The 12353-nt window shown below is 41.3% G+C and overlaps 1 protein-coding gene and 1 pseudogene across 1 annotated transcript in view; both read left to right on the top strand.

Moving 5' to 3' along the window:
- The window catches only part of LOC126292321 (glutamate receptor ionotropic, kainate 2-like), a 1291187-nt gene that overhangs the window by 993672 nt on the left and 285162 nt on the right, over positions 1-12353 (top strand). The window lies entirely within an intron of this gene.
- On the top strand, positions 1279-1396 carry LOC126287715 (5S ribosomal RNA; annotated as a pseudogene).

The raw sequence follows: 12353 nt of genomic DNA on the forward strand, positions 1-12353 counted from the left end.
ACACGTCTAGTCTGCGGGTAGCCCGGTCAAGCGCAAGCACATTCATTTACACCAACACTCCGGAGCGTATATCTATTACCACTATCTTTACCTCCACCCTTCTCTCTTCCATTCGGTAATGCTATAGATGACCTAATTTTTATGATTTCCTCTCTTATTGTTTAGTTATGTGGGAGGAAGAAATATGACGCCCGACTCTTCTTGCAGCGTACGCTGTCGAAATTTCAAGAGTAAATGTCTCCGTCATGCACTACGCCTCTCTTGTAGCATCTTATTACACTTAAAATGTTTTACCCGTTCTACTGTTTTTTCATCAGCTTATGTCTTAGTTCTCACTGAAAACATCCTACTAAATGACATCGACGTAGATTTGCTAGAAAATATTTTTGTACTATATTCTGCACATATTTTATTAAGTTTTGAAATTCCTCTCCGAAAATCGTCTTCTCTTGAAAAAATAATCAATGTAAGGTCATCGGCATATAGGAGTGATTTTAGCTTTGCCGAATTGCTTGGTCGTACCCCAGAGTTTATACTAGAATTCAATCTGCGAACTACATCGTCGCGCGGGATTAGCCGAGCGGTCTCAGGCGCTGCAGTCATGGGCTGTGCGGCTGATCTCGGCGGAGGTTCGAGTCCTCCCTTGCGCATGGGTGTGTGTGTTTGTCCTTAGGATAATTTAGGTTAAGTAGTGTGTAAGCTTGGGGACTGATGACCTTAGCAGTTAAGTCCCATAAGATTTCATACACATCTGAACATTTGTTTTGAACTGCATCGTCAGTGTACACAGTGAGCACCGTCTCACTATTTTATTTATTTGTATCGGTTCTTTACATGTGCCTTCTGCATCTAAGACTACTGACTTCATAGCTGATATAATCCGTGAAGGATAACTTGTGTGCTCCATTATTCTCCACAACTTTTCTCTAACCTCTTTATCAAAAGAAGTCTCCAAAAAATGTAAACTCAGTGTTTGTCTCTTTATTAAACGCTACCTACTTGAATAAGCGTCCTAAAACAAAAATTGCATTTTCCGTTGATCGTCCCTTTGTAAACCAGGTCTGTTCCCCCACTAGGGCCGGCCACTGTGGCCCAGCCGTTCTAGGCGCTTCAGCCCGGAACCGCGCGATCGCTACTGTCGCAGGTTCGAATCCTGCCTCGGGCGTGGATGTGTGTGAGCTTTACGTTTAAAATACTTGCAAAAACGTTGTTGTGCTTTGTCAAATTGGCTAATCCCTCCTTTCTCCCGTATTATATATCTATATTATATTGCTTTTCGTCAACGGCCTTACCGCAGTGGTAACACCGGTTCCCGTCAGATCACCGAAGTTAAGCGCTGCCGGGCTGGGCTAGCGCTTGGATGGGTGACCATCCGGTCTGCCGAGCGCTGTTGACAAGAGGGTTGCACTCAGCCCTTGTAAGGCAAACTGAGGAGCTGCTTGACTGTGAAGTAGCGGCTCCGGTCTGGGAAACTGACATACGGCCGGGAGAGCGGTGTGCTGACCACATGCCCCTCATTATCCGCATTCAGTGACGCCTGTAGGCTGAGGATGACACGGCGGCCGGTCGGTGCCTTTGGGCCTTCAAAGCCTGCGCGGGAGGAGTTTCATTATATTGCTTTTCTCCAATTTAGCGGAAGACCTTTTTCCTTTCAGCACAATCTACAGTTCATTAACACTTTTATCGCTCTTATAACCATCCCTGTTAATATCACTAATGACATTACACAATGCACCAAAGTCACTAGTTCACAGCTGCCCCCAAATACAGCGACGGAAAAAAAATCACAACACCAAGAAGGAGTTGGGCGACATAAACGAAAGTTGGCAGGCGTCTTTCCGCATCTGAAAGACGATGTATATTTAAACTTCGCACCAGTCGCGTAAGAGTGATACTAGCAGCGCCACTATGAGGATGTAAGTCACGTTTCCTTCAAGTACTCGCTGTAACGGTCGTGAGCCTTAGTTGCCTTTGAGATTGGATGTGGTGAGTTGATGTTGCTCAAGAATACCCGAATCGCGGCAAAGACTCCATCATCAAACCGTCACCGGGTTTGAATGCGGTCGTGTAAAAGGGCTACGAGAAGCTGGATATTCCTTCCGCGATACTAGAAAAAGACTTGGCAGGAATGTAGCCACTGTCAGTGACTGCTCGCGGGAATGTACGGTCGTAAAAAGACCGGCGTTCTGGACGGCCACCTGGTACTACCGAGAGGGAAGACATTGTGTCCGGCGTACGGCTCTGGCGCATCGTACTGCATCTGCAGCAGCGACTTGAGCAGCAGCTGGCACCACAGTGACGTAACAAACTGTTACGACATTGTGCAGTTGTCCGTAATCCTAAATAACGGCAATTTTTCTCTAATTTTGTTTTTAGCGTCTTTCTTAACCCGATGAGGAGTTTGGGTGCTACTGCAATGACAAGCTCTTCAACGCGTTTTTCACTCTGGTCATTGGACTGTTCTCCGAAAAATTATGCGTCAATAGTTCCACCGAGGGTGACGAATTCCTTGGCTTATTGATGTGCTTTCTACCACTACCCCAAGGTCCCTACACTTTCCTTGTTTCCTGGGGTAGGGAAAGCGATACGGCGGCCAGGTCTCGAGTTGCGAGTCTGCCCATTTTGCCCCTCCCCTCCCTTTGGGCTCCAGGGAAATTCATTTGTAAAATGCTACCGTAATATATGATTTCCTGGTTAAAAAGAAACAAAGGAACTCGGGTTTGATTCCTGGGCGAGTCTGAGGATTTTGTCCGCTCAGGGACTGGGTTTTGTGTTGTCCCTACGTTCGTATCGTCATAGTTGGCGTTATACGAAAGCTAATAAATTAAAGAAAAAAGATTCACCAAAAAGAAGGCAGTCCAAAAGCGTGAGACCTGGTGTCCTTAATGACCAGTGAACAGTCTTCAAAGCTATTTCTCTTCAAATGCTACTTCCAGGCGGTGTCCGATCACATTAATAGAGTATACTCTTGTAGCAAAGGGAAACTAGTAACGAGTACTCAGCACATAAGGGTTAGCATTTCTGTTTCACAAAAAAAAAATGGTTCAAATGGCTCTGAGCACTATGGGACTCAACAGCTGTGGTCATAAGTCCCCTAGAACTTAGAACTACTTAAACCTACCTAACCTAAGGACATCACACACATCCATGCCCGAGGCAGGAATCGAACCTGCGACCGTAGCAGTCACACTCTGTTTCACAGTTTTTACTGCTTTCAAGTTTTGATCTCTAGCAAGGGAAAACAATGACTAACAGTTTGCGGCTCACATTTGTACAAATTAATTCCTTAGAGTCCTCTATCGTTCCTCTAAGATCGTGAAAAAACATTTTAGGTGCCTTTAATTGCAACCCATACTTTTATCGAGTCTACAGAAACATCCATTCCGAAAATACAGGACACTTCGAAGCCACCTGCCATGGTCAGAGTTAAACCAGCCGCTTACAGTTCCCACGTCATACGTCAAAGTTTGTAGGGTGAGATTTCATTGCCTTAGTTTGCGTGCATTTCAGCACCAGCGCTTTTCTAACAGCCACAGAGTAATCAGGAGTTCACAAAGTTAGCGTACCAACACTATAGCAGAGCAGGATCAAAGGCACGCATATGAATACGAGGAGCTGAATCTGCTTTCTGGTTAACGCTTAATTTCGCTTTACACAACGTTATTAGGGGAGATACAAACTAAAAAAAAAAACGTATTTCAGCTTGAGTAGCAGAGATAAATTACGGTTACTCGCAGCTGGATTGATACATACGAATCTGTGCCCATGACGTGGAAGGAGCAAGCGCCTTAGCTGGCTGTAGCGAAACACTGCGCCAGACTAGTCTGTTACACACCGAGACATAGTACAATTTCAAATATTCAAATATAGTGTCTAGATTTACTGGAAGACGTAAAATTTGTTCTTATCTTTCTCAGTCCTAAGCTTAGATTTTATAAATTTAAAGTTCATATTAGTGTTCACAAGACTGCTTTCGTAGAAAATAATATTAAAATGTTAAATTTAAAAATCGGTGTGATTCATCAAAATTTTATAACCTGTTCAAAATGAGTAGAAAGTAACTGGTACACGATGCAATAATCAGAAAACTCAATATTAAACGCATAACCAATGTCACTGGAATGTGTAATTATGGGTCGATGCCGAATTTAGCCCCAATGCTCCATCGGGAAAAATATCTTCCGTGTTGTTGTGATAAAATAAGTAATCAATTATTCCATAATGTACATTTACGTTACATTGGCGCATTACAACATATTCTAAACATTCTAGATCAGAATTGCTAAAAATCAAACAGAAATTACATTGATTTCTCGAAAACGTATAGACACTGCGATAAACCACTTCATTTAAACATATTTTGCCACCTACTGGGAACATGCATAAACGAAAACAAATGACGCACTGACAGTACTTTGTGCAAAATGTATGCTACAGTCAGGCACAGCGACTTTAGATTATTCCCGGAGCTAGAAAAAAATATTAGCATACAGGGTGTAATAAAAAGGTATGACAAAACTTTTAGGAAACATTCTTCATGTTGTATGGACGTGGCTCCGGAAACACTTTATTTCCATGTTAGAGTTCATTTCCTGTTTCTGTTTATAATCACATAAATCATGGAAAACACACACAAACATAACGCGCCAGCATTAAATGAAACGTTTTCTTATCTGAAATGTTTAACATACAGTCTTGGTTACAGTATAAAACTCTTTTCTAAATGAAATGTTGAAAATGCTATCCCTAACAGCGACACATATGCTGATGAATTCCTGGAGAATTGCGTTTTGTTTCACAGCGTTCCACAATACGGGCACTAAAACACTGCACATCTTTGTATCGGGGTCCCGTACACAAAAGCTTCCAAGTGCTACCACAAATAAAAGTTGGGTTTAGGTCTGGAGATCGTGGAGGCCAAGGAAATGGTCCCCCTGTTCATCTGTAAGGGAAATGTCATTTAGAAGCCTACGAATATTAATGGTGAAATGATGAGGAACTCCATCGTACATGAAATACATGTTTTTTCACACTCATAAAGGTACATGTTCTAGCAGAAAACATATTCTCCAATAAATCGTGGTACGTTTCTACGTTGAGCCTTGTTGGGCGAACATGAGGCCCAAACGTTTAGGGAAACTATTTTTTTTTTCTGACGTTATTCTCCATAGTCACATCGGCGCAACCAGAATCCAGTAAGACGGCGGGTTGATGCATTTGTATCCTTGCTATGGAAGAGAATTTTGTATAATTCTTCTAGGAAAGTGTTTCGTACTATAACTAAGAGGGCATTTGAACGTTTCATGTAATGTTTGAACTTTTTGTTTTTGTGGGTCTCACATGATTAATGTGATTGTGAAGACAAGTAAAGGTGTAGCATGTAAATAAAGCTTTCCCGGACCCATGTCCATAAACGTATTTTCTGCCACTATGTGTGAGTAATGTTTCCTGCAAGTCTGGTCATACCTTCGTTTTACTTCCTGTGCGTGCTATGAAAGGACTGACAAGGCTATAGGGGCAATAACGAAACTATGTGATATAATTTTGATTTGATTAGCCATCACATATTGGTTTATATGCTCTTGTGGAACATTAATACGCATACAATCACACCAAACACAAACACAATGATCTTATTAGTCTTTAGATATACTTGTTGTAGTGTCATTAGTGCTGATCATTAACGTTAGTGATCAATGTATTTACGTCCTCCTCCTCAGCTCGCCCTTCTGTCATCCTCTCGGGGTACGTTAATGTTGCAGTTGTAACAGAAGGAGCGTCGAAGAGGGCAACGACTAACGGCAAGCGTGGCTCTTTATACTTCATTGGCTCTTCACACACTTAAGTATTGTAGTATGAGTGGGACAGTGCACAAATGATTTAATTTATATTTAACTGGAAGAATACTGAATGTTAAAATTAACAGTACAGATAATCTGCAAAAATCAGTAGATTCCTCTAACTGGTGAGGTATCAACAATGGTTTCCCACAGAGTTCAGTTTTGGGTCCCTTATTGTTCTTAATGTATATTAATGACTTGCCATCATATATCCATGAAGACGCAAAGCTAGTTCCTTTTGCTGATGATATAAGTATAATAATCACACCCAACAAACAAGAATCAGCTGAGGAAATCGTAAATGATGTCTCTCAGAAAATTATTAAGTGGTTCTCTGCAAATGGACTCTCACAAAATTTTCAGAAAACACAGTTTAGGCAATTCTATGCAGTAAATGGCATAATACCACCAATAAACATAGGCTATCAACAGAAGTTGATTCAAAATTTCTGTATGTGTGCACTGATGAGAAATTGAATTGGAAGAAACACATCGATGATCTGCTGAAACGGTTAGGTTCAGCCACTTATGCTAATAGGGTTATTGCAAATTTTGGTGGTAAATATATCAGTAAATTAGCGTTATCTGCCTATTTTCATTCGCTGCTTTCATATGGCATCATATTTTGGGACAATTCGTCATTACACAAAAGTGTGTAATCGGAATAATAGATGGAGACCATACAGGATCACCTTGTAGACATTTATTTAAGGAACTCGGGATATTCGCAGTACCTGCGCAGTACACTTATTCTCTTGTGAAATTTGTTATTAATAACCCATCCTTATTCAAAAATAACAGCGACGTGCATAGCTACAACACTAGAAGAAAGGATGATCTTCACTATTCTGGATTAAATCTCACTTTGGCACAGAAAGGGGTGAATTATGCTGCCACAAAAATCTTTGGTCATTTACCAAACAGCATAAGTCTAACAGATAGCCAACGAACATTTAAAAGCAAATTAAAATAATTTCTGAATGACAACTCCTTCTACTCAATAGATGAATTTTTAGGAATGAAGTAGTAACTGTAAAAAAGTATTTATTAATTATTTTCTATAGAAAAATTATGTTTAAGTGACACGTTACGAAATGTCGTATTCATGGTGGTGGTGGTTAGTGTTTAACGTCCCGTCGACAACGAGGCCATTAGAGACGGAGCGCAAGCTCGAGTTAGGGAAGGATTGGGAAGGAAATCGGCCCAGCCCTTTCAAAGAAACCATCCCGGCATTTGCCTGAAACGATTTAGGAAAATCACAGAAAACCTAAATCAGGATGGCTGGAGACGGGATTGAACCGTCGTCCTCCCGAATGCGAGGCCAGTGTGCTAACCACTGCGCCACCTCGCTCGGTCGTATTCATGATCTATGGAATAAGTATTACTATATATATTTATGTATATGTATGAGGCGTCCATGAAGGAGTCTTGATATCAGCGTGGAGGTGACAGCTGAGCTGTGTAGTTATTATGGCGTAAGACTAGGAAAAAGTTAGTCCTAAATTTATCACGAAACTTTACCCAGTTATTTCGTGCTGCAGTTGAAAAACAAACAGATACGCGATTAATAACATTTCACTCCGGAAAACAACCCCTCTTAACTAAAAATACGCGGTAAATTGAATACAAATGCGTGTGATTTAGTGAATTCCAATTTGCTTTCATAGATCTGTGTTCTGGTCAGTATTCCAGAAGCATCTGTTTTCTTTTCGCGTTGTAACTAAAGTTATATGGATATATACTAAATGAGTAAGTGTTAAATACATTCTAATTATTGTCTCTGTCCACTCTAAGGAAGGAAGAATGATTAGAGTTTAATGAGGCGTAGTCAGAAAGGAAATTAGCGACGAAGCACAACTCTGATTATGAAAACACAGTGAACTAAATTGGCCGTGCCCTTTTCAAAGGAACTCTCCAGGTATTTGCCTAGAGCTATATAGGGAAAACACCAGTCCATTCTAGTTCTGTATGCTCAGCACCTCCTAACATCATGATTTTATTTGTTACAAATACCGGTTACCGTTAATTAGAAATGCGTAAACATTGATATTGGTATTTTTTGAAAGATTTCGTGATGCCTTCAGTTGTTATGAAATAAAGAGGCCGGCCCGTGTGGCCGTGCGGTTCTAGGCGCTTCAGTCTGGAACCGCCTGACCGCTGCGGTCGCAGGTTCGAATCCTGTCTCGGGCATGGATGTGTGTGATGTCCTTAGGTTAGTTAGGTTTAGGTAGTTCTAAGTTCTAGGGGACTGATGACCACAAACTTTAAGCCCCATAGTGCTCAGAGCCATTTGAACCATTTGAAATAAAGAGAATGGGAAGTGAAGGCAGCATGAAGTCATTCAAAAACTTCACAGCAGCTGCAGACCCTATTGCAATGACAATTAATCTTTGTGGTTCTACAGAACAAATCAGTGGTGGAACGTTTAGGTCTTCAGTTTTTTTCCTGCATTTATCAGCCGGAAGACAGTAATTTCCTTATGCCGGTGCTCTGCCATACGCTGATACAACTGTATGTTTCGTTAGTCTGAGGATTCTAGACGATGAACTTTACCCGCCCTTACCCAGTTCGTTGCAACTGATTAAATTCTGACAAAGAATTCTTCAATAGGATAGGTCAGGTGATGATCAAATGGATTTGCTTACTGCACAGCTTCGTAATTGAAAGACGAGGTCAAGTTTCTGCCGTAAGTTCAAATCATAAAGTCAGTAGACTGGCCATCTTTTCATCATTTACAATCAATTTTTAAAAAGAACATTTTCACCATTTTTATTATTACATTGCAAATCCAGCCTAAAAATAACAATTCTAAGTTTATGAAACCGAAGGAACTTTTAAAACCCCTGATAATCGTCACCTTAAATTTTTCTTCTTCTTCTTGTTCCTTTTCCTCGTCATTGTTGTCCTCTTCATATATAAGATGGTCTTCACTGCTCCGGCCGGAGTGGCCGAGCGGTTCTAGGTGCTTCATTCTGGAACCGCGCGATCGCTACGGTCGCAGGTTCGAATCCTGCTTCGGGCATGGATGTGCGTGATGTCCTTAGGTTAGTTAGGTTTAAGTAGGTCTAAGCTCTAGGGGACTGATGACCTCAGATGTTAAGTCCCATAGTGCTCAGAGCCATTTGAAACTTCTTTTTTTTTTGTCGTCTTCAGTGCCATCGAGAACGTTACTTGTGCCGCACTTCTTGAAAGGTTTAACAGTAATGTCTTCTCTCACTTTAGACTACGACTGGTGTATCCACTGACATACTTGTTTGATTGTAGGTCGTTTTAAAGCTCCCATCGGTGTGAATTCATGTTGGGTTTCATACATAATACATTTTTTTTCCATTCCTCTCCCATATAGACTTTAAATCATTCACGTAGTAGTGATTCCAAGGACAAGAAAACCGACAAGGATGGGCCCAGTTTGTCAGTCGAGGCCCAGAACGTGGGATTTATTGGAATTACAACTATTACTGTGGTAATAAACTTAGTCACATACACATTATTTCAATTTAAATGCCACATCGTACAAAATTTGCCCAAAACGGACCTTATCATGATTTTGATTTCTTTTTTAAATGTTGAATGAATCACGCTGGTCTGTATAATGATTTTTTACCTGACTCCTGTTAGAAATTGTTATGACATTTGAGTAACATTAAACTTTTTCATACCGATACTGAAAAGATGTCACAATACCGAAACAGGTAGCAATAAACGAGCGCTAATGCAGCTCATTGTCATGCATTAAAAAATACAGTTTTGCTGTTGGAAGCTCGCTAAAATTTTTTCCAATTATGACCGCTTGTGTCTTTATGATGTGACAATCCAGGTCTGGCAAGTATTTCAGTAATCACACACCCGACATTCATGCTCGAGACTTGTGGAGGAAACTCTCTCATTGATTACAGACGCTCTTTTCTTTACTCAGTTACAAAGCGTGTTTCAGTACGACACTCCGATGCAAACATTTCTGTGAGACTAATCTATTCGCTGCTCGGCTGATGATGTAATCTAGTCGTTCATCGCAGCTCCAACACGCACGCAGCGTTAAGGATGCTTTTAAGAAAACGATTTGTTCCTTATAGGCAGCAGTAACTTCGAAAAGTGAGCTTACAGTAGGTTTTTTCACAAATTAACAGCAATGCAGAAGATTGGCTGAATACCTTGAAAATTTGTTTTTAGTATTCAGTACCTAAAAATAAGTCTCCCAATTCTGACTGTCATATTTGAAGTATTTATCATAAACACTTACTGATCAAAAACATCTCTGCCGAAAGCAAAATAATTTAATAAGAGTCATTATGAAAGAGACCGGTCTCGTAAACTGACACACGGCCGAGAGAGCGGAATGCTGACCACATGCTCCTCACTACCCGCATCAGAGACGTCCGTGTGTTGAGGATGACACGGTGGCCGATCGGTACCGTTGGGCCTCCTCGGGCTGTTAAGGCGGAGTTTAGTTTTATTCTGAAACTGAAGAATGTTTCAATCTGACGAGCCACACAGCTCTCTTCCTGCTCTCGCAGCCGTCTCATTGACCTTGCTAATCTTTGGTGCCAATATAAGGCTTACTTTTTATTTGTGCGATATTAAAATGTTTTATAATATTAACGGTCCCGTCAAATAAGAGGTTCGGAGTGTAATGTGATTTCTGAAAGTACGCCCTATCAAAACTGACGGACAGGTAACGGAACTTTATCGACATATGACGAATGAAGCTTCTTTCGTAAAATAGAGCATCGTGTTTAATGGCGGACGAACAAGACGAATGATCAGACTGACCTTCAATTGTGACTGATGACTCAAATCAAGGACTGAGGAAAAAATTCAACAGACTGAGCCCGAGTTTTTCTGAAAGCTCACGATCATTTCTTTACCAAATCGTTAGTTGTAATTTGGACTTTAGAAAAGTACGTACCAGGTTGGTTCCTCGACGTATAAACACAAAAAAACGAATTAGAGGTGCACTGGCTTTACTCAGTTGGTACTAAGAGGGCAACGAACGTTGTAAACTGATGAAGAGACCTGGGTGTGGCCTAAAAATGTCATAAAGAGCCAGTCAATGTGACGACATCATTCACGATCCCAGTCAAAACCAAGAAAAGACAATTCGGAACGCCAAATAAGTCGAACCAGTTATGAACTTAATCTTTCAGTGCTTTGCGATCGAAAGTGCATCCTATTCACCAACTTCATGACTAAAGGAGAGACTAAAAATGCAGCGGCTTATTGTCAGACCCTTCAGCGATTACGCGGCGCCGATCGAAACATACAGCGTGGGTTGTTCAGTGGCACAATGTGTTTCTTCACGAAAATGCTCACCCGTATTCTGTTGCGTTGGAAAGATGTCGAACATCCACCTGAAATCTCGGACTTGGCTCCGAGTGATATTTTTAGTGTTAAGCACTGCGCAAATGACGGAGAACTGAAAGAGAAAGTTCATGACTGCCTGCTCAACTTGACTGTGACTGAGTGCGCTCAAGGCATAGAAGAGTTTGAGGGGCACTGCGACATACGTTTACATCTGAATGGCAACTAAGATATCAAAGTATGTTGCCAAATACGTTTTATTTCGTTACCTTTAATAACAACGTCTAGAGGAAAAGAAGGCTTTAAAGGCTGTACCAAGGAAAAACGTTTCGGTAGCGGTGTACATGTTTAGAATCTTATGTGACTTGTAACCTAACAAGCAACTAAATCGCCTATTACCCATGTGACGGAATTGTACACAGGGCGTGTACTGCCTATGTACTCAGAACCTGAACAGACGTGTTTGACAGCTGCCGTATGTGCGGGCACCCACCAGCGTCATTCCGACACGTAATCCAATCACAGCTGTAAACACCTGCCGCCAGCGCAAACTGTACCGCAAACGGTTGCTTTGTTAGGACCGCAAAGTCGTACCAAACACCCAGGTGGGTTTGTTTTGTCCACTGCAGCACGCGCGTCACTAGGTACTGGAATAGCCTTTGCACTTTGCAAGCGTTTCCAACACTAACAGCTTAATTCAGTTTCAAAATGTACCGGTAATTCTGTTGAAAGAGAGTGACGAATGTTTTTCTTTCCATAATGTCCTGTTCCACATTTTGCATGGAACTTGGGCAGACGCTGAAATTATACAACCTCCCTCCAGTTATAGTTCACTGATTATGAGTTACAATAGTTTTCTTTATGGCAATCTGACATGGGTAAGAGATGTTTAGCACAAAGAACACGCTTCGTTTGAAACTGACCGTGCTGCTTAAAACGAAAACGTGTCTTCTTTCTTTATGAATGTCAAGGTCATCCAGTTCGAGATTTTAAGTGAAAAAGATTGCTGTGAAACGACAATACTCATGTTAGCAGCTGGAAAATGGCTCTGAGCACTATGGGACTTAACATCTGAAGTCATCAGTCCCCTAGAACTTAGAACTACTTAAACCTATCTAACCTAAGGACATCACACACATCCATGCCCCAGGCAGGATTCGAACCTGCGACCGTAGCGGTCACACGGTTCCAGACTGAAGCGCCTGGAACTGCATG

The sequence above is a fragment of the Schistocerca gregaria genome, chromosome 1 (assembly GCF_023897955.1).
Source record: "Schistocerca gregaria isolate iqSchGreg1 chromosome 1, iqSchGreg1.2, whole genome shotgun sequence".
Classification (NCBI taxonomy): Eukaryota; Metazoa; Arthropoda; class Insecta; order Orthoptera; family Acrididae; genus Schistocerca; species Schistocerca gregaria.